Source organism: Rousettus aegyptiacus, unplaced genomic scaffold, assembly GCF_014176215.1.
Source record: "Rousettus aegyptiacus isolate mRouAeg1 unplaced genomic scaffold, mRouAeg1.p scaffold_m13_p_2, whole genome shotgun sequence".
Lineage (NCBI taxonomy): Eukaryota > Metazoa > Chordata > Mammalia > Chiroptera > Pteropodidae > Rousettus > Rousettus aegyptiacus.
In genome coordinates, this window is record NW_023416295.1 from 146364544 (window position 1) to 146386107 (window position 21564).

Genomic DNA, 21564 nt, shown 5'->3' on the forward strand with positions numbered 1-21564 from the left:
AATGTTTAACATCTCTATTCTTATGTCCTCCATAATTAGCATTTGAAAAAATATTTTGATAGTTGGAAGTAAGGATTTCAGAGCAATCGTGTTTGCACACAAACTACAAAGAGCTAATTCCTACTACTTGTGTACCTAGCATAGGAAGAACACACATCAAGTAAGGGTTCAGATTCTACTTTATCTTGCTCCAACAGATGCAATTTTGCTTTCTAGCTCTTTAAAGCATATTATACAGAGGCTGGAGAGGTAATGAAGGGGATTAAAAGGATTTGAGCTTTTTAGTTAGACAATCCTGCTGTAGAATTTGAGCAATTTAATCTCTTTTAATCTCAGTTTCCTCATTTGTAAAACAGTGATAATAACAGAAATGCCAAGTTGTAAAAAGATGATTATGAAGTCTTCATAATAATGGTGGTCCAGGAAAGAATGAAAATATCTTTTGAAGCCTTATTATTCAATTTTTATCAGACTTAAATGAAATGGTACATTATAATTAGCTGTTATTAAATGAGATAGTGCCATTATTTTAAGATAGAAGCTAAAAGACTTGCTTAACTTAACCAAGGAAAATTGTTCCAATTTAAACTTGAGTGTATTAAAGGAATTTCAAAATCCAGAACTGAGTTATGGCTTGGGGGGGTCTAGACGCCTAACCTAAGGATGCTTGTCTGTTCTTTCCTCTGCATAGGTTTATCGGAGGCTAAAGGAGAATATTCTAGGGGAACAATAAGGAGAACACCAAGGATCTACTTTCTCTGGTCCTTTGTAATCTACTGGGTCTGCTCATGTTACTCTCCTTTTCTTCTCATTGTATATTCTAAAGCTGCCCTGAGTAACATGACCCGAAAGACAGCACAACAGCAAGGACGATGACTGATACCGCGACTTGGTGGCTCAGTAAATACTGTCCGCAAGTCACCTGCAGAGCAAATGTGAGGAGATTGACCATTATTTTGGAAGATTTATGGATATAAAAACTCTAAAGACTGCTAAAGAGTTCAGTGAAATACTGTTTGTTTTTTTAAATGAAAATGGGCAAAATGTAGCCTTATTTTTTGTGAACTGATGAAATAAACCAGCATATGTAGGTAACCATGAGATAACACATTATCAAGCAATGTAATGATAACCATCCAGAAGAGCTTAAAGTACAGGAAGGAGAAATCCTGAAGGCTTGAAAAGGACAAAGCCTACTGTACTAATTAATTAACATTTATAACAGTCTCAGGCCATTAGTGATAATTAGGAAACACTGAATTTCATTTGGACTTTGGTAAGATGTGATTCTTTCTTCTTGTAGACACAATAGGACCGAATGGTCTAGAATCTAGTATTACAGAGAGAAAATTGACAGGATATCTTATCCAAATCGTTAAAGTACTATGGCTGCCAAAATGTGCCAAATAGAGTTACTTAAGGATCATTCTAAGGAATTTTTATTATACTTACATGTGACAAAGATGAGACATTTAACAAAAACCAGCAGGAGTTTTACCCACTCTTACAGCTCTTGAGTTATTGCTTAGAAGTAGTAATAGCCAAACTAAGGTACACCTTCTTAACCCAAAACCATATGTTGGAAACAAACACATAAGAGGTGGCTAATGCACAGGCCTTCAGATGAAAATAAAACAAAAGTTGGGTGGGAAAGAAAAGGGAAAGAGGCAGAGTGGTAAAAAAAAAAAAAAAAAAAAAAAAATTGAAATAATATAAACCGTTCTAACTAGTCATTAAAAAAATGTAAATTTTATGTATATATAGACACAAATTGATTCTTTTAATGTAAGTTATATTTTGAGTTGATCATAAAATGATAAATGTTCAAACAGGACACATATCAAATCATAAAAAATAAAAATTATTAACCCAAGGTTGAAATAGGGGCCCAACATTAAGAAGAAAATGGACATTCTTCTAATAAAAACTGAGTCAAAAAGTAAAGTAAAATTACATGAACCATATTTGGAAAATAATTAATGTGAAAACAATATGCGATTATGGGCTGCTGTTAAATCTGAAGTTATAATTTTGTACACATATACATATTTTACATATATGATATTATATATCAGGTTTATATAATGATTTTTCCACTAATATTATGTCGTATGCATTTCCTCATGTCATTAAAATTCCTGGTAAGTATAATTTTCATGGCTGCATACCATTCCATCATAAAATGTGCCATAATTTATATGATTTGTTTACTTTTTTATTGTGATAAAAATGCATAGTATGAAATCTAGCTTCTCGATAAATCTCTGTACAGCAGAGCTCTACAAGTTTTACATCTTGCATGACTGAAACTCTATAGTTATTGAAGAGGAACTCCCCATTTCCCCTGATCCTCCAGCACCTGTCAACTACCATTCTACTTGCTGCTTCTGTGAGCTTTACTACTTTAGATACCTCATAAGTGGAATCATTCAGTGTTTGTCTTTCTATGACTGGATTGTTTCACTTAGCATGTCTTCAAGTTTTATCCGTGTTGTAGCATATGACAGAATTTCCTCTTTTTAAGTTTGAATAATATTCCATTGTTTGTATATGCCACATTTTCTTTATCCATTCATCCATTTAGGTTGTTTCCATCTCTTGGCTATTGTGAATAATGCTGCAATGAACATTGGGGTGCAAAAACCTGTATGAAATCCTGTTTTGAATAAATACCTAGAAGTGGAATTTTTGGATAACATGGTAGTTCTACTTTTAATTTTTTAAGGAACCTGCATACCATTTTCCAATGGTGCACAAGGGTTACAACTTCTCCACATCCTCGGCAACATGTTATTTTGTTTGTTTGTTTGTTTGTTTGTTTTTGATAGTGGCCATCTTAAGCGTGAAGTAATATCTCATTGCAGTTTTGACTGCATTTTCTTGATGGTTAGTGATGTTGAGCATCATTTAAACACCTATTGGCCATTTGTATGACTTTTTTGGAGAAATGTCTATTTAAGTCCTTAGCCCATTTTAAAATTGGATTATTTGGGAGTTTTGCTATTGAGTTGTAGGAGTTCCTTATATACTTTGGCTATTAATTGTTTTTCAAATTTGCAAATACTTTCTCTCATTCCATAGGTTGCCTTTTCACTTCGTTGATTGAAAGAGCTGAACAGAAGCCTTTTAGTTTGATGTAGTCTCACTTGTCTATTTTGCTTTATTGTCTATGCCTTTGGAGCCATGTCCAAAAATTTAATGCCAAGACCAATGCTTTGAAGGTTTCCTCTTAAGTCTTCTTCCAGGAATTCTATAGTTTCAGGTCTTATGCTTAAGTCTTTAATTCATTTCGAGTTGATTTCTGTGTTGGTGTAAGATAAGGATCCAATTTCATTCTTTCGCATATGTATGGTCTAGTTTTCCCATCATTGTTCATTGAAGAGACTATCCTTCCTCATTGTAAACAGTCTTGGCACCCCTGTCTAATATCATTTCCAGTACATATGTGTGGGTTTACTTCTGGGTTTTCTATTTTGTTGTACTGGTATATATGTCTGTCTTTATGCCAGCACTATAGTCTTTTGATTACTGCAGCTTTGTAACATCTTTAAAGTCAGGAAGTGTGAGGCCTCCAGCTTTACTCTTCTTTCTCAAGATTGTTTTCACTGTCCAGGGTCATTTATGGTTCCCTATGAATTTTAAGATTTTTTTCTATTTCTGCAAAAATATGCCAATGTCTCTCTCTCTTTTTTTTTTTTGGAAATAACTTGAATTTTTCAAGTCTAAAAGGAATGACTATTTATATCTTCCTAAATGACACAAACAAAACGTAATTAAAGGCTATGCTGTTTTGTGTGACATTTTCTCACTTTGGTAAACCTGTGTCAAAGATTTTTAAATTATTTTTTATTGAAGTATAATTAACAAATGAAATTATAAGATATTTAAAGTATAAAACATGATGATTCGATATAGCCATTTATATCTTGATAGGGATTGAAATAAATCTGTAGTTTTGCATAGTATGAACATTTTAACAATATTCATTCTTCCAATTCATAAATACAGACATCCTTTGGTTTATTCATATCTAATTTCTTTCAGCAATTGCCATAATTTATTGACTCATTTTATTTTAAGTAGGTTTTTAGTTTGTCCCAATTTTTCTCTATTATCTTTGTGCATGTATCTTTGCTTTCATTTCTGATTACTTCCTTATGGTAGAGTCCAAAAATAGAATTACTGTGTCAAAGGCTATAAGTAATCTTATAACTGTATATAAGATTTGATTCGTGATGGCATATTGCTTTCCCAAAAGTCTGTTTCAAACTACATTTCTGTAAGCTAATATGTGTGCCCATTAGCACTGAACTTTGACTATAATGAGTAAGAAGAAACCTTTAATGTTTAATCCATGGATATTTGGAGGACTGTATGGTTAGCTTTAGTAAAATCAAGTCTATTCTGAATGCTAGTTGTGATTTAAATCATTTCAGATTGTAGCACCAAAGTAATTTAGGTTTAGGAACTTTTCATATGGCTTTTGAAACTTCAAGGCATAAGATAAAACTTAAATGTGAGTTAAGAGCTTTGTAGGGAGAGGCAATAGAAATTTTATAATGATTTAAAATGCCTTTTGGACCTCTGAAATAGAAACCCAACTAAGAGAATTTTTGTGAAACAGATAAAATGAAATTAGTTATGTCAAATATCACCAAGTGTTAAATTCTGTTATGCAACTGGTAGTGATAATTTACATGGGAATTGTTCCTTTGAATCTCATTTGAAATTCTAGAGCCTAAGTAAAGATGATTCTAATCATTATGGGATAGATATACCAAAATTCTTAAGTCCCAAAGTATTTAAAAACCAAAAGTTCATTTTGAGATTTGCCACAGACTAAATGGGTAACAAATTCAGATCTGAACTACTTATAGTCCTTATTTATCCCACTTTGTGTGAACTTAATGTTTAAATCAGATATATACACTTCTTTGTTTATGGGGAGGTGTCCAGACTCTGATGAAAATGCTATATCAAATTTACTATATGCTCTCATTTACCCTACTAAAGTCTGAAAAATTTTGAATTCCAAAATATATGAAAATTCTTGGGTTTCTGATAAGGGGTTCAGATTTGTAATTGTTAAGATTTTTATGACAGACTAGTCTAAGTGCTTTATTTATTTTAATTTAACTCATCTCACAAAACTTAGAATGGTACAGTGGTTATTTCCATTCTACTGAGGAGGAAAGTGACAAACAGAAAAGTGAAATAACTTGCAAAACTAATCAGGGGTAGCACCTAGATTGATATCATGGCTTCAGTCAGACAGCTGGACAAGCTCAGCAAAATTTTGAATGAGATCTCAAGACTTACTTTCTTAGCAGGTAGGTAAAATCAGGCTAGTTTAATGACCACTCACATTCGGTTTTCTCACTGTAAAATGAAAATAATGTTACTAACTTAGAAGCAACTTATATGTTACAGCAATAAAAAGAAAATATCTGTTTTGGATTACCTAGGACCTTGTTTATACCGTTTAAAAAATATATCCAAATAAAATCCATTTTTTTTCTTTTGCTATGGTTTGATCTATATAACACAGTGTCTGACAATAGGTAATCAATAAATATTTCTTGAATAAATGGCGTTGTAAATTTATAAAGAGTCAACCACATGTCTCAAATTATGTAATATTGTTTTTGCATCCATGTGAAAAATATATCATTGAAAGTCTTAGTTGATAATGGCAGATAATAAAAATGTTAATGGGTTCATTGACTTCCTGTAAACAAACAGTGGAGTCCACAGTCCATACTTCATTAGAATTATACTGAAAAAGATACCACTCTATTTATCTGGCAATATGTCTGACAAAGAGTAAAAAATTAGAACTTTCCTTCTCATTTCAAGTCCCTGGATAACATGGAGAAGGAGTGTATTTAAATGAGCAGAAGTGAGTCAAACTAGGCTGAATTTTAAATAACTGAATATAATTGGAAAGTTCTGGGATTTTACTGGGATATCATTAAGAGGTGAGTCAAGGGAATTTAATAGAAGAGTTGGAGTCATTAAGAAAAATATAAGCTTTATGTTTATACTATTTTGAAGGGAGCCTGTTTATGAAACCACTCATGTATGCTTTTCTAACAAGAGCTCTGAAAACCTTTGAGAGACCTTAAAGATTTTAAGAACCCATAAGATACTTTAGAAAAAAATAATTTATAGCACACATGAATCACCTAATGTTAACATTAGTAACAAATTGTGTGCCCAAAACTGACACATTATTTGTTTCACTTAATTTTATCATGCTAAAAATATCACTTGTGAATTGTGATTAATGATTTATAATCAAAACAATAGAACACCTGAAGTATGTCCCTCCTTCTATTTGTAATCAGAAAGAACAACTCCTACTCATATCTCAAGAGCAGTACAGGTCAACAAAATGAAAGACAATTTACAGAATAGAAAAACGTATTTGCAAACTATATATCTGATAAGAAATTAATAATCAATATATGTAAGAAATTCATACAATTCAATAGCAAACAAACAAGCCAAATAATCTAGTGAAAAAATGGGCAAAGGACCTGAATAGACATTTTCCCAAAGAAGACAAAGGGCCAACACGTATAAGAAATGATATTCAACATTGTTAATCAGGAAAATGCAAAGCAAAACCACAATAAGATATCACCTCTCACCCTTTAGAATGGCTATCAACAAAAAGACAAGATAGCATGTGTTGGTGAGGATATGGGAAACGGAACATTGTACACTGTTGATGGGAATTAATACAACCACGTGGAAACCAGTATGAAGGTTCCTCAAATTTTAAAAATAAAATAACCATATGATCCAGTAATCTCACTTCTGGGTATATGTGTAAACAACAACAACAAAAAAAATCAGATCACTATCTTCAAGAAGTAGAGATAAATCCCCGCCCTGCCCATTCACTGTAGCACTATTTATAAGACAACCTAAATATCCACTGAAGGGTGCATGGGTAAAGAAAATATGTTATATAGAATATAAAATGTATAGAATATTATCCTACCATAACAAAAAAGGAAATCCTACCATTTGTGACAATATGGATGAACATGAAGGGTATTATGCTAAATGAAATAAGCCAGACAAAGACAAATATTGTATGACCTTACTTACAAATGGAATCTAAAAAAAACAAACAAAACTCATAGAAACAGAGAGCAAATTGGTCCTTGCAGGGGTAAGGAATGACTGAAGGTAGTCAAAGGGTGTACAAATTTCCAGTTATAAGATGAATAAATTCTAGGAATCTAATGTACAGCATGGTGATTATAGTTAGCAATACTGTATTCTATATTTGAAAGTTTCTGAGAGTAAATCTTGAAAGTTCTCATAACCACTCCAACCAAAAAAGGTAACTTGTTAGGTTGATAGATGTGTTAACTAACCTGAAATTTGTTAACTAACCTCATTTCACAATATATATGTATATCATCATTTTGTACACCGTAAACTTATATAATGTTATATGTCAATCATATCTCAATAAAGCTGGAAAAAAAGAAAAGAAAATGTTTTGGAACTAGATAGAGGTGGTGGTTGCATAACATTGTTAATATATTAAATGCCATTGAATAGTTCAGTTTTCAATGGTTGCTTTCATGTTATGTCAATTTTATGTAAATCAAAAAGAAAAGAAAGCGACCAGAACAAATCTCACCATTAGTAAAGTTATAAATAATATAACTCCATATAATTTTGTTACAATTATCTGTTTATGTTTCTTTTTCCCTAACTGGATGTATGTTCTTTAAGGATAAGAACTACATTTTGTTTATTTATTTATTTATTTTGTATCCCCTACCTAGCCCAGTACCTGACACATAGTAGTCATTTAAGAAGAAATGATTGAGTTAATTACTGAATTAAATAAATCACATATATTTCTCATCACTGGAAAATTAAACTTAAGTGTACATTTTGAAAAAATCACTGATGTTCCTGAGCATGAAGTACTAACTGAATGTGCTAGGTTATTGAGACCTTTTTTCATCAGTTTACAGTAGATTTACCTAACAGAGCTGATAATTGACTTTATTGCTCACAAAATTGCTGACGCTAACATAGCTGTTAAACCTATGAAAAGCAACTAAATTGTGTTGGCTTTTTAAAGATCACTCTGTTTACTTCAGGCTGTAACAAATATATTACTGTGAAGTCAAGGAACATTTCTAAGAGTTCTTAATTTCCCAATAACATAGTAGTGAACTACATGGTGGAATATGACCTAAGGCTTACAATTCTACAGTGTTTAATTTCCTCAAGTAACTCATTAACTACCTGTATTGTAAATATAAAGTACATAATGATTCTGGAATGACCAAATAGACTAATAAGTGTTTTTTGGAAGTGGGAAATCCTTCACACTTTTATGCTGTTAGAGTACTCTACTACTTGTGAGTTGTCTTTATTCATTGTGATACTCTATCAAGGTTTTCCTTTGTGTAACAATTCCAACTCCAAATGTGGTGTGGTTAGGTTTATAAAATCTTCATTTGAACTTCTTGTTGAGATTCATTCCCCATAACTATGGAATTTTCAACTTCATGTACACTCAAATACATGCATAAAAATACTCTTCGAAGAAATAAACAGTGATACAGTGATGAATTAAAAGACATTCTATTAGAAAACATAAAATTAGATGAAAATAAAATATATCAGTAACTTAACTAAGTGTAAATAAACTAAATATTCTAATTAAAAGACAATTTTGTTAGTCTGGATAAAAACAAAATAGAAAAAATCCAACTGTATAATGTTTCCAAGTGATACATATTAAAATTAAAATAAAGGGATTTATTTATAATTTATCTTTCTATCTATCTATCTATCTATCTATCTGTCTGTCTATCCTCATCTATCATCTATCATCATCTACCATCTATCTCAGGCAAATATGAACAAAATAGAAGTGTATGCAGTTATTTTAACATCAGATAATGCAGACTTTGGGGCCAAAATTAATTGTTAGAGATACTACATAAAAGGTATAATTCACACACAAACATACACTAAATTTAAGCTTGCATTTATTTATTTGTATAAACTAAAATATATGATGCAGAAAATGATATAACTACAAGAAGAAATATTCCATTCCATCATTATGTTGGGAAATTTTAAAATTCACATAGTATGACTTGTCTCATCATATTTTCAAAGAGATGATTGATCCTGGTCTACTATATCCTTCATCAGCTTCATTTTGGGTTATTTTAATATGTTCATCTAGATGAGTTGAACAATTAAACATTTTAAGGATAAACATTAAAAATGGAATTTTAACTAGAAACAGTATATTTAGGTACATTCAGGTACTTCTCCTGAAGTTCCAAGTTCGGAAGAGAGGTCTGGGCTAGAGATATGATAATAGGATTTATAAATTGTCTTTGATGCCAATAGCATGGATGAGATTTCCTAAGAACAAAGTATATATAGAGAAGAAATACATGTAAATATACTTAATGCCAACTTTTAGTGACTAAATAGCAATGCTTGAACCTACAATGAAATTTAAAGGAATGACCATAAATAAATAAAAAGAGGAATATCAGAAGAGTGTGTTAACATGACAGCCAAGAAGGAGGTAGTTATTTTATAATGTGATATTTGTAATATTTATTACATATGTGATAGTCAAGATATAGCTGAGCAGATTATAAATTTTTATCAGTGTCTAGGACGAGTCATTCTGAGATTCTCTTTCTGGTCTTAGTGATTAACTAAAACTCAAAATTACAACCTATATATTATTGTTCTAATAAAATGTATTACATGGTTTTAATTTTTAAAAATAAACCGTTCTATTTAAAAAGCAAATTTAATATTGTTTTGTTCAGATTCCTATATATGATGGTATACATATAAGAAGTTAACTAAAGTAATATTGGTACTATGTGGTTATTTCTTAGGTTTACGAGTTTGACTACAGGTATATTCTGGTCTGTTGGCTTGGATAAAGTATCTAATGTAGCATAAAATTTCATCAAATAAAGATGAAATATTTTCAGAAGTAGTATTAAGTGAAAACCCAGCTTAGTAACAATGTAGACATTTATGTTTGTCTTATTCATCTTTTGTTTCCTGGCCACAAATAAAATGCCAAATCCAAACTAATTTTATAATTGAAGTGTATTTAAACTGAACTGCAATTAAAGAATTTTCTTTCTTTGAGATACATAACTATGTTTTCCACACATAGATGAGTAGTACTTTATCAATGGAAGTAGTAAGTTACATTGAACTGAGTTCAAATCAAATCTTCACAGGATTGCTATTAATTTATAATGACATTAAAATAAAAACCAAAGAATAATACTCTTTTAATGAATTATAGATAAATATACCCAAAAAATCTAGGCTGAATATATCTGTGCCTCCTGGGAGCTAAAGTAATAGGTTAGTTATTAATATACAGATAACAATTATTGAACATTACTCTATGTCAGCCTGTGTCCTATACATTTTATGAATATCAATAATATTAGACATCAATAATTTTTAAAACTTAGTAATATTAGACAACCGAGTCTATTTCAAAAGGATATTTCCAAAGTAACAATTATTTTTCAGTTGTAGCTTTACAAATGATATATAATGCTTCTCTGAAATTCTGTTGTCAGTTCTTGGAAAGAGTGAAGAAGAGCATGTCCAGAGAAGGTTGAGCAGGTTAGTGAAGCATTTCCAAATGCTATTGTTTATGGAAAGTTTAAAGTCCTTGTGGCTCTTTAGTAAAGGAAAAGAATGTTTAGCTGTCTTCAGATATTTGAAGGGAATTTTGCATAGAACAGATTAACTTTTTTTTTTGTATTGCATCGAGGCACAAATAAGTGAAATAGGACAGGGAGACTTTATGAGTGAATGAGTTCCATTCTCATTGCTACAAGCACTCAAAATTAACATTACTAGGGGAGAGTTTGCTTTTGTTCTTTTTAAATATATTCCAAAATAAGTATAAAACAGTTTTACCACAAAAATGAGAGGGAAGAAAGCAAGCAAGGAAGGGAAAAAGGCAGGACTAAGAAGAGAATGAAAAAATCTCATTTTTGTAATTTCTTTGATTACATTAGGGGGTAAATGCTTAGTAATTTAAGATAATAGTCACTATTTTCTTATGAGAAATCCAAAACCTCTGCCTCCCTCTCCTTAGTCCACTGCTTCCTCAGGGCTCACATTCTTATAAACTCCCACATGTACATATGTAATAAATTTGGTCATTTTCTCCTGCTAATCTCTCTCATGTTAACTTGATTATTACTCCAGTGAGAAGAACTTAGAAAGGTGGGAGAAAATCTATTTTTTCTGCCCCCACACTATAAAAATGAAAACTTCTACTGGAACTGAGCAGGGAGCAGAGTTTGCTACGCCAAAACATGCCTTTCAAGATTCTTAACAGCTGGTTGTTTCCAAGAAATGAAAGATTCAGGAAGAAACTTTGACTTTCTCTCTAATTGCCTAAAAGAATTTAGATAGAGGACCTGCTCCAGGAAGGGAGCTATCATCACAGTAACTGTAGTTTAATATGAACTAGTGTGTGATAGATGGGGAGGAACCTAGCAAGGCCAGTTTAATCAAAATCCTCTCTGTCCCATTGTTAAAGATGGTCCAGTAAACATTTGTTTACCAAACATTTGCTTTACTATAACCATATAAATTGTCTTCCTGCCCTTTGAAGTCCCTTCCAATCACAAACCCCCATTCTCCTCAACTCAAGGCGACACAGAAACCTCAACTACCCAGTTTATCCTCGGGTCTCAGATTCTTATGAAACCCCCATATATATGTAATAAGTTTGGCCATTTTCTCCTGTTAATCTGTCTCATGTCGATCTGACTATTAGACTAGCCAAAAGAACTTAGAAAAGAAGGAAAATTATTTTTCCTCCTCCGCAGAACTATGTCCCAGGATCCTGCCAAACCCTTGCTGAGTTACACAAGTATGATTTACATATACCCTAGTTATACCGAGGGGCCTAGTTACACAGAGTGCTGAAGTAGCCAGTTGTTAATAGGGAATATGTCAAGAGGAAGGAAACAGAAGTAAGGGCTTAAAAATACTTAAATCGCTTCCTTGTTTTTGATTTTTTTTAAAGTTTCCATTTCTAAACATAATTGATATGACTAGAGCCCTGCTGCTCTCTTTGATTAAATAAGAAAAGCTTAATTGCTACTCTTTGCACCTCACTAGATACTTCCTGTAATATCCTGTTTTCTGTTAACTACTTAATCAATAATTCAATTAAAAGTCAGTAGAATTATAAGCAGGTGGATGAAGTCTCATGAGGTCTTGGATTTACTTTAAAATACTTTAGCAACAAAAAGAAAGAAAAGAAAGTAGATAAAGCCAGCTTGGCAATATACGGATAATTATTTAATCTGCCTGTCGCATATAGTAGGGTCATTATACTAGTCTCTCCACTTTGTGAATGTTTGAAAGTTTTCATAATAAGATTAAAATCAGTAGTTACATTGAAGGCAATGTCAAGCTCTTAGCTTTAAAGAATAAAGTTTGCTAAACAAAAATTTAACTTCCGAGGCTGAAAGTCTTTTTTTAAAAGAAAGTGTTTATTAAGCCATTGTTAGCAAGTGCCAGGTGGAAAAGGCAACACAGCCACCGACCTGGAGTTAAGGACCGTTTCTATAAATCAAGTAGTAAGGTAGAAAGATCTATGTTGTTTTGAAAGAATTTACATTGTCTATAGATAAACGAGGTAAGAGAAAGTAAAGCAAGGCCAGCTCTGGGGTAGGTGCAGAGTCCTCACGGAAGAAGTTTCTGTTGTTCTGGACTGGCTAGGGGCAAGAGGTTGGAAAATTCATATGTAAATAGGAAGTGGAGGCTCAGTGGGGTTCCATGGTGCCCGGCTATTCTCTTCTTTAGATAATCTCGGAAATAGCCACTTGGAAATTAATCCAAAATTCCATAGGACATTCAGGAATGTGAGCGGCCTTGTTAGCTGGCTCCTGCAGTTGTTAACCTATTAACCCCTTCTTGTGTCTTTCATCCTCTGGCCTGCTGTAATTTAATTTAGGATATCTCAGAATTTTCCCCTTTTGGTTTCATATTCTACCGATGAAGTTTTTTTTTTTTTTTAATTGTACATCTTGATTTATTCAAAATAGCATTTAAATTTCAGATACCTAAAAATGTTCTGTTAAAAAAAAAAAAAGCAGGCCTAAAACAGAGTCACTTGTGCTAAGCCCCATGTCAGCAAACCAAGACTTACTTGCAGTTTTGGTCTCTCCCAGGAATGTAATCTTAAACCAATAGATATGTAATTTCCTGGTCAGCAGTAGTAAGGCTATCCACCTGATAGACCCTTCTATCCCCCAAAGAAAGATGAAGTAATCTGTCCTTTTTCTTCTCCCTATTCCCTTCTGCCTATAAAGCCTTCCATTCTATACATCGTCTCAGAGTTCCTATTTGCTAGATGAGATGTTGCCCTATTTGTGAACTGTTCAATAAAGCCAATTTGATCTTTAAATTTACTCAGTTGAATTTTGTTTTTTAACAAATTCAAAGATAAAAAAACATATGCATATGATAAATATCAGATTCAAGACATTTTAGTATTCAGCATACTTAGAAGTAAATCCAACTTGCACTCTTTGTCATTAGTGAAAAATCCAACTGTTCCTTGATTCCAAGATTCTTCATTAGCTTTTTCCCACACCCCACTGTAATTGAGTGAAAGCTTGTTCTGTTCACCACATGACAGCCAATAAGTCAAGTAACAAGGACTTGGGGAAAGAAAAGCAGCTTTAATTGGAAAGCCAGCAAGCCAAGAAGATGGCAGGCAACTATCCTAAAGACTAGCTTGAGAAAGTACAGAATTCAGGCCTCTTTTATGACAGGAGAAAGGAATGAAAGGAGTTTGACGTTAGGAAATGATTCATGATTGCAGACATCTGGATGTCAGCAAGGGTTCAAGGGGGAAGGTAAAACGTCAGACTCTGGTTATCATGATCTCAGTCACAAGATTCTTATAAATCTTTTGATAAACAATCATTATTTTTGTACATACCTTCCTTATCTCCTTGGGGACGTAGTTTCAACCGGGGAGGTTGTTTCAGTAATTTCTAGGCTACTGGTTAGTGTTCTTTAATGATTAACATGTCTACGTGAAGAACATGGCAGAAGTTGCTAATTGACCCGTTAGGCTTGAGCAAGATGGAGTCAGAAAGACTGATTATTTTATTCTATTACACCACTTCGCTCCTCTTAGTGCTCTTGTACCCCACTCTTGGATTTAGCCTCAAACATCCTTTTCCTTAATTCTATTACTCCCTATTGATTTTCATGAATGGAAAATAAGCTATGTAAGATTCAAGAGAAAAAGATGCTTGGATCAAAAATTGGGACAAATAGCAGGAGTGGTGTTAGCTAAAGGGAGAAGATAAAGAAACTAACATGTTTTGAAACCTCTACTATGGCAAAGACGGTAGTATAATGGCAGAATTTTACATGTAGCAGAGTAAGACAGTTTTTGATATTGTTTGCAACAAGCTTATTATTTGTTTCCTAAGGAGATTTTTTTTTTTTTATCTAGTGACTATGCAAATTTCAGGTAGGCAGAGTCTTTAACAAAGGTGTAATGTTCTACGGTGAGAACATAGCAAATATCTTTCATCACTCCATCAAATCTGTCAGTCACTGTGGTTTTCTGGAATATAAATCTGGTTACTAGGGCAGAGGTAGATCAATTTGCCGAAGGAGCTCAAAGCCTTCTGGGAGAGAATAAATACTAAATATTCGCTCTGGAGATAACCTCTTCTTCTTTTCTGAGATATGGAATTAGAGAGTGCTGTTGGGATGAATAAGGCAGACTTCATCCACCCAAGGACCAGTGGTAGGGACAGGTAGCATGTCTCCTAAAATAAAATTAATGTAGAGAAAGGTGTTATTTGGACTGGTAGCTCTAACTCTAACAAGAGTAGGTAGAGAAATGTATTTATGCTTTTTCAGCATAAAGCATTAACTGGTACTTACATCCTTCCCCTGAACAAGACAAACTCTTACCTCATATAGGATTTCCCCTCCTTTACCTTCCACTGCTTCGAAATTATCTGGAAACTCAGCTCTAAATTAAATTTTTTGATACCATACTGCTACTTTGTTAGGAAAATTACCTATGTATAAAATACTGTTGCTTATATTTTGAAATGAAAGGAAAATAATTTAGAGTCAGTTGTAGTGGACAAAGCAAGAGGTGTTCAAATCCATGTAATCTTCTCAATGGTTTCAGACTTCCTCATCCTAACCCTAATTTACTTTCCACCTTCCTTCCTTATCTGAATAGTTCTCACCCTTGACTTCCTACCTCAGGTCCCATTTTCCCCTTGAAATCTCACCAAGCATCTTATTTCACAGAGATGTTTTTCTGCTTTTAAATTCCTACCAGATTTCATTTTCATTTTCTTGTTACATCTTAGTATACAAACTAAGGAGGAACTTATTTGAGAACAGTGACTGCATTCTAGATCTCTCTGGACTCTTCAGGGGTTTTAATCTGGTGCTTTACCTGTCGGTGAACATTAGACTAAAACTCTAATTTAGTCAGAACACATGAGTTCTTCCCCTACTGTTCTTTGGTTCTTCTTGGCTTAGTAACCGTCAGAGACAACTGAAAGTGAATGTTAGGGCTATTACTGGTCTACCTAGCAACTAGGAGGGTTCCCAAGGATACACACTCTGAAGACATACACTTTTGATATGGTAATGAATGAAACTAAGGAGCTAGTCCTAAAACAGTACATTTTCATATAAACTGAAATCATATGTCAATATTGGAATGATCATATAATCAAATATAACTTTATGGTCTCAAAAGGAGCTATAATTGGTCTCCCTATAATCAAACATTTTATTTTAGTCGAATCAAACAAACATCTTTAACTTCTAAAAAAATAAAAAACGAGGACATTGTTGACTAAAAAAATAATATCTACTAGGTGTTCCATCACCCAAAAGGATTTATTCATGAAAAAGAAAGGGTTGCAATCCAGTGCATGCAGACATGGCAACCCACATACACACTCTTGCCTGCATGTCAAGATGGAGGGTATTTATAGGAGGGTAAAGGAAGTTAAGGGAAAGGAAAGTTAGGATCATAGAGCGTTATTATAAGCACAGTTCTTCCTGTTGGGTTTTCACGTGTAGGGTTCTCACCATTACATAGAGTAAGAGAACTTCCATAAGCCCTAGCAACCAAATGTGTACAGACAAAGCAGATCTAACAATATCACTCAGACATTTTCCCTAAGAAATGAAACCTTATAGGGTGGAAGCTAAGAGAATAGAAATAAAAGAACATGTTTAAAAGTTATTTTATAGAAATTATTAACAGAAGGTAATAAATAGATTAAGTTTAAAGGAGATAGATCTAAGAATGTCAGTACACAGGCTATGTGACTTCTTGAATAGTATAATCAACAAAAGCAAGTAAGTTGTGAGGGGTCTGAGAAATAATGTTGCGATACTGTGATTTATAATGAGAAATATACGCTTGGTCTTTGTCTCATTCCTGGCACAGAGCTCCCAAAATTCATGTAAATTCGTAAGTGATAAGAGCCCTAGGAGCACCTTTTACTCTAATGAGGTGGCTCTGTGTAGGCTCCTGGATGTTCCTGGATGGTGGTTGGTTATCAGAAAGCCCAAGCCAAGATGAGAAGTTTGGGAATTTTCAGCCCCACACCCCACATTCCAGGGGAAAGAGGCTGGAAAGGAAGTTAAGAACTCATCATGCTTACATGAGGAAGCCTCCAGAAGATCCCTCAGAGGCCAAAAACAAGAATCAATAGAACAATGAATTCGGAGAACTCCCATAGAACAGAACTAGGACTGGTCTCAGGAGTTTGGGGAATGTGCTACACACACTGGCCAGATATCAGATTGCTATGAATCATAACTACTACATGTCTTTCATTTTCCACTTTTAGAATATGAGTTTTTCTTGCCATTGTCCTATCGCTTTCTCACCAGCGTGTACTGGTTGTGGTCAGCGGGTGGGGGGATGAGGGGGGGGCGGGGTGAGGGGTGGGGGAGGGTGAAAAGACAGGTGTTTTTAACACACACACATCTGCAGACTAAAATGAACTGAACCTGAGGAATCTCACCCACATCTGGACCCAATACAGATGACAAGATCTTAAACTTAGAGCTAGCAGAGTAATGGGATGAGATTTGGGGGCAATAGGGAAGATGAATGCGTTTTGCATGTAGGAAGAAGATAAACTCTAGGAGATAGATTGTGGTAGATTGTTTCCAAAGATAGCTGCCGACAATTCCTTCCATCTCTGCACGTTCATGTCGCTCCACTGATCAAAAGATAGAATCTATTTCCCCACTCCTGAGAATTTGAGCTGGACGTGACTTGCCTTGTCCCATAGAATGTATCAGAAGTGACATTCTAGAACATCCAAGCACAGGCCTTAAGAAGCTTCTGCTTTTTAGGGGATCCAGCTGCCTTATAAATAAGCATGGGCTAGATTAGCAATTTTAAGGCATAGACATGTTGAAAGGCATAAAATAATGTTATTAGGTTTATAAATGGTATTATAACTTTTAAAATAACTTGCAATTCAATATAAATACATAGTAAATTTTTCAGATTTATGAGTTACTTAAATACTTGGGAAATTTTGCCAAACAATTGAAATATTGAGCTAAAAGTGGAAATGGGACCAAATATTAATCAAAGGCCTCTTAAAAGTAATTGTTAAAAATTTTCAGATTTATAAATTAATAATTTGATATATAGGTGAATTTAAAAGCTTAAGAAATAAATTTAAAAAGTTTTGACTTAAATTAGTTAACATCAACTAATCTTTTCTTGATTCATTGTCAGGAACACCAAAATATTCTCATTGACATACTATGGATTGAGAGTTCATCAATGTTAGGTATAGATTTCGTTGAAAAAGAAGGAAATGCTACCATGTGTGTGTGTTCTTTTGCTTTCCTTTCTATTTGTTTAATGAATAGCTAAAATTTACATTTCTAAACCTTAGTTTGAATGTTTAAATATTTTAATAAACTGCTAAGAGACGAATTTTCTCTCTCTTTTTTTTAGTACTCCTTCGAAAGAAGCAGAATTGTCCAAAAGTGGCCCAGAGAATTCATCGTGGGTTTCCCAGACAATAGGCAGCTCCATCTCTCAATGGATAGGACTGCAATTGAACTTAGCTACCCACTATCTTTGTGGCTTCTTCTAGCTAGAGACTTATAATTTCTCATGGGTCCTAGGACCTCTGAGAAGGAGTGGATCTGGGTTTCCTACGCCTGAAATTTACCTATCTTCTTTGCTAACACTTCGTTTTAATTTCCCAAATAAATCTTGCTTAACCATATCGTGTGACACTGCACCTTTTTCCTCTTCATTTTAAATTCTACTGTTTGTGTGCTGATTCGATGCTATTACATGTCTCTTTCACATGCAGCTACAGAGGAAATTAATTTGAAATTTTATCCTTGTCAAACACAATGGAAGTGTAAGATATAACCCTACAGTCACGAGTATGTGTAAATAGAATGTAAGAAGCTTAGAAAGACAATTAAAATAATTAAATTAGAAATTGTCATTCTTATCAGCAAATTATGACAGGTCTGAAAAATGTTAGTAATGTAGGGAGGCGGCAAGAGAACTAAAATGTTAAATTGAGCTATAGTCAGAGACTGCAATATGCTGATGAACCCTACAGCCAGACCACAAAGAAACCTGCAGAACAAAGGAAGATTTCTGCTGGGATTGCTAACAACCCATTTCCCCACACCATAAAGGGAAAACAGGAAAAGAGAGTCTTTAAGGGGTGCCCTATACAAAATAAAATCATTCATTTCCCTATGGTTAAAACCATGGGGAACCTATGGATCAAAGTCTGGGAACTGCCAGCAGGCCTTTCATGATACATATTTTTTACCTTTTCATGCTACATTCTTATCCTTCCTCACTGTATGCCCATATCAAAGGAAATGAGTAAACAAAGTCTTTAAACTGTAATTCACAGGAATTAAAGAATGCTATAGGAATTGAATTCCCCAAACATTCAGGGTCCTTCTCAGTGTCTTTACTCTGTCTCTCCCACTGTCCCTGTCTCTCCCTGTTTGTCTCTTCTCCTCTGAATCTCTCTTAGGCTCTCTACCTCTTTGCCACAAAGAGAAAAGACCACTCTCCGTCTCTGGAGCATTACCCCTTCTCTGATAAACTTTTCTTTTGATTCTAACTTTCACATGTGCTTGAATTCATTCTTGGGCTCAGCCAAGGACCCTTTTCTTTCTCAGTACAGGGCTTGAATTCCCCACTCAGGGAAATTTGCTTTATCTTGAATCATTAGGATTAAAAGTGGCTATTGCTGCAAATTAGGCTTTTGCAGTTATATAATTCTTTTTCATGTACTCAATTAGCTTACTTTTATTATTAAATACAAAGCTTTCAAGAGCAAACCTATCTCAAGCTCGGAAAAAATCATCTAAGTTTATGGACATTAATTTCTACATGCCCCAGGGTGGTAAGAAGACTGAAGAGAGCAGGTTGTGGTGCTGGCTCTTCCTTTTACCTGCTATTTGACTTCACTCTAGTTCATCAGTAAAGTGAAGATAGCAGAGCTTACTCAGCCAACCTGACAAAGTTATTTTATAGTTTAGCTGAACAAATGGATGTAAAAGACTCTCTGAAGTTCAGAGGAGAGGTACTATTTTATTCATCACTTAGTCACTGATCCATAATACTGAACACATATACTACATCCCTGTGCCTGGAATATACTGCTCTTTCTTCTTTGCCTATTGAAATAGCATTTACTATCTAAGTCCATAGTAAAGTGCTATCACCTAGAGCTTTCATTGAACACCCTATCTGAAATCTTCTTTATTCTGAAAGCATTTACTGATTGTAGAATTATTTAATTCCTACTTGTTGCTACCTGGTATATTATTCATTTTCTTATAATGGCTCAATTGCATTTTTATATATAGTACAATGTCATATATTCAAGGCAGAAAGCATACAGTATTCACGTGTTGAGCAAACCTCTGTCTATCCTTTGCTAGGCAGTACTGGCGAGTGCTCCCCTGCCACTCCAGCCCCAGCCTCAGGTGCAGGCCCCATCCTCATCCCCAGACTTGGCGGCAGCAGTGACTACCACCACAACTCTGGGCCAGACCCCGGCCTTAGCACCAGCCCCATTGCTGACCCCAACGCAGTTGCTGACTGGTCTTGACCCCTTCCCAGCAGCCATGTGGTCCGGCTGCACTGGTCATTTTGGCCTCCATCACGGACAGCTATGAGTGAGGCAACGAGGGTGCTGCCAGAGTCATGAGGACCCTGCTGGGAACTATTGACAAGTACTCAGTGGAAGACACCGATTTCTTTTCAGTACCATTTGATGAGTTAGAAGATGAGGTTGCTGTTGACATGGAATTTGCTAAGAACATGTGCGAGTTTCACGAGAAAGTCTCTCCGAATGAGCTCATCCTGGTACGCTTAGGCCATGACACCACAGAGCACTGTGCTGATGATTCATGAGTACTGCCCCCAACCCCATTCACCTAACTGTAGACATGAGCCTCCAGAACGGCTGCATGAGCATCGAGGCCTATGTCAGCACTTTAATGGGTGTTCCTGGGAGGACCATGAGGGTGATAGTGAAATATGCATATTATGACACTGAACACATTGGAGTTGACCTGATCATGAAGATCTGTTTAAGCCCCAACCAGTTGATCGGGCTTTCAAGTGACTTGCAGCACGTAGAAGAATCATCGGCTCACATCCAGGATGCCCTAAGCACAGCGTTGCAGTGTGCAGAAGATGTACTGTCTGGAAAGGTGTCAGCTGACAATATCATGGGCTACTTCTTGATGAATCTGATTAATCAAGTACCCAAGGTGGTTCCTGATGACTTATAGACCACACTCAACAGCAACATCAGTGACCTGCTGCTGATGACCTACCTGGACAATCTCATACAGTCACAGATTTCCCTCAATGAGAAAATTGTAAACCTGGGAATGGGCCCTAAGCAGCACCCCTGCCATTCTGGGCCCCAACCCTAGGACTCAAATGGAGTGAAGGAGAAATGGCTTCTTGTGATTTGAGTCAGTCAACTGCTTGTGACTCTAAATAAACCTAGCTTCACTTTTGTAAATGGAAAAAAAAAAAAGAAAAAAGAAAAACATATCTACATGAGAACATGATCCTGAATAGTTAAAGCAACTTTATTTATGATAGCTCAAAACTGGATTCAACCCAAATGTTGATCAACAGCTGAATGAAGAAGCAAATCTATTCCTATTTATTGCTAAGTAGTATTCCTAGTATAGATACACCATAATTTTTTTTCTCTTTACTAGCTGATAGACATTCAAGTTGTTTTCAGTGTGAGACAATTATAAACAAAGCTCCTATAAATATTTGTGTAGAAGTCTTTGTTATGCACATAAATTTTCATTTCTCTTGGGTAAACATTTAGGGGCGAGATTGGTCAGTTACATGTTAAGGGTATGTTTAACTTTATAACAAACTACCAAACTGTTTTCTAAACTGGCTGTACAATTTGCATTTTT

The 21564-nt window shown here is 34.5% G+C and overlaps 1 protein-coding gene and 1 pseudogene across 1 annotated transcript in view; one reads left to right on the plus strand and one right to left on the minus strand.

The window, feature by feature from the left end:
- ETNK1 (ethanolamine kinase 1) overlaps nt 1-5341 on the minus strand; it is a 64979-nt gene extending 59638 nt beyond the window's left edge. Inside the window, exon 1 of the mRNA XM_016140515.2 lies at nt 5320-5341. The gene's annotated coding sequence lies outside the window, so the exon portion shown is untranslated. The remainder of the gene's footprint in view (nt 1-5319) is intronic.
- Nucleotides 873-21054, plus strand: LOC107508560 (annotated as a pseudogene).
- Nucleotides 21055-21564: the final 510 nt, after the last annotated feature.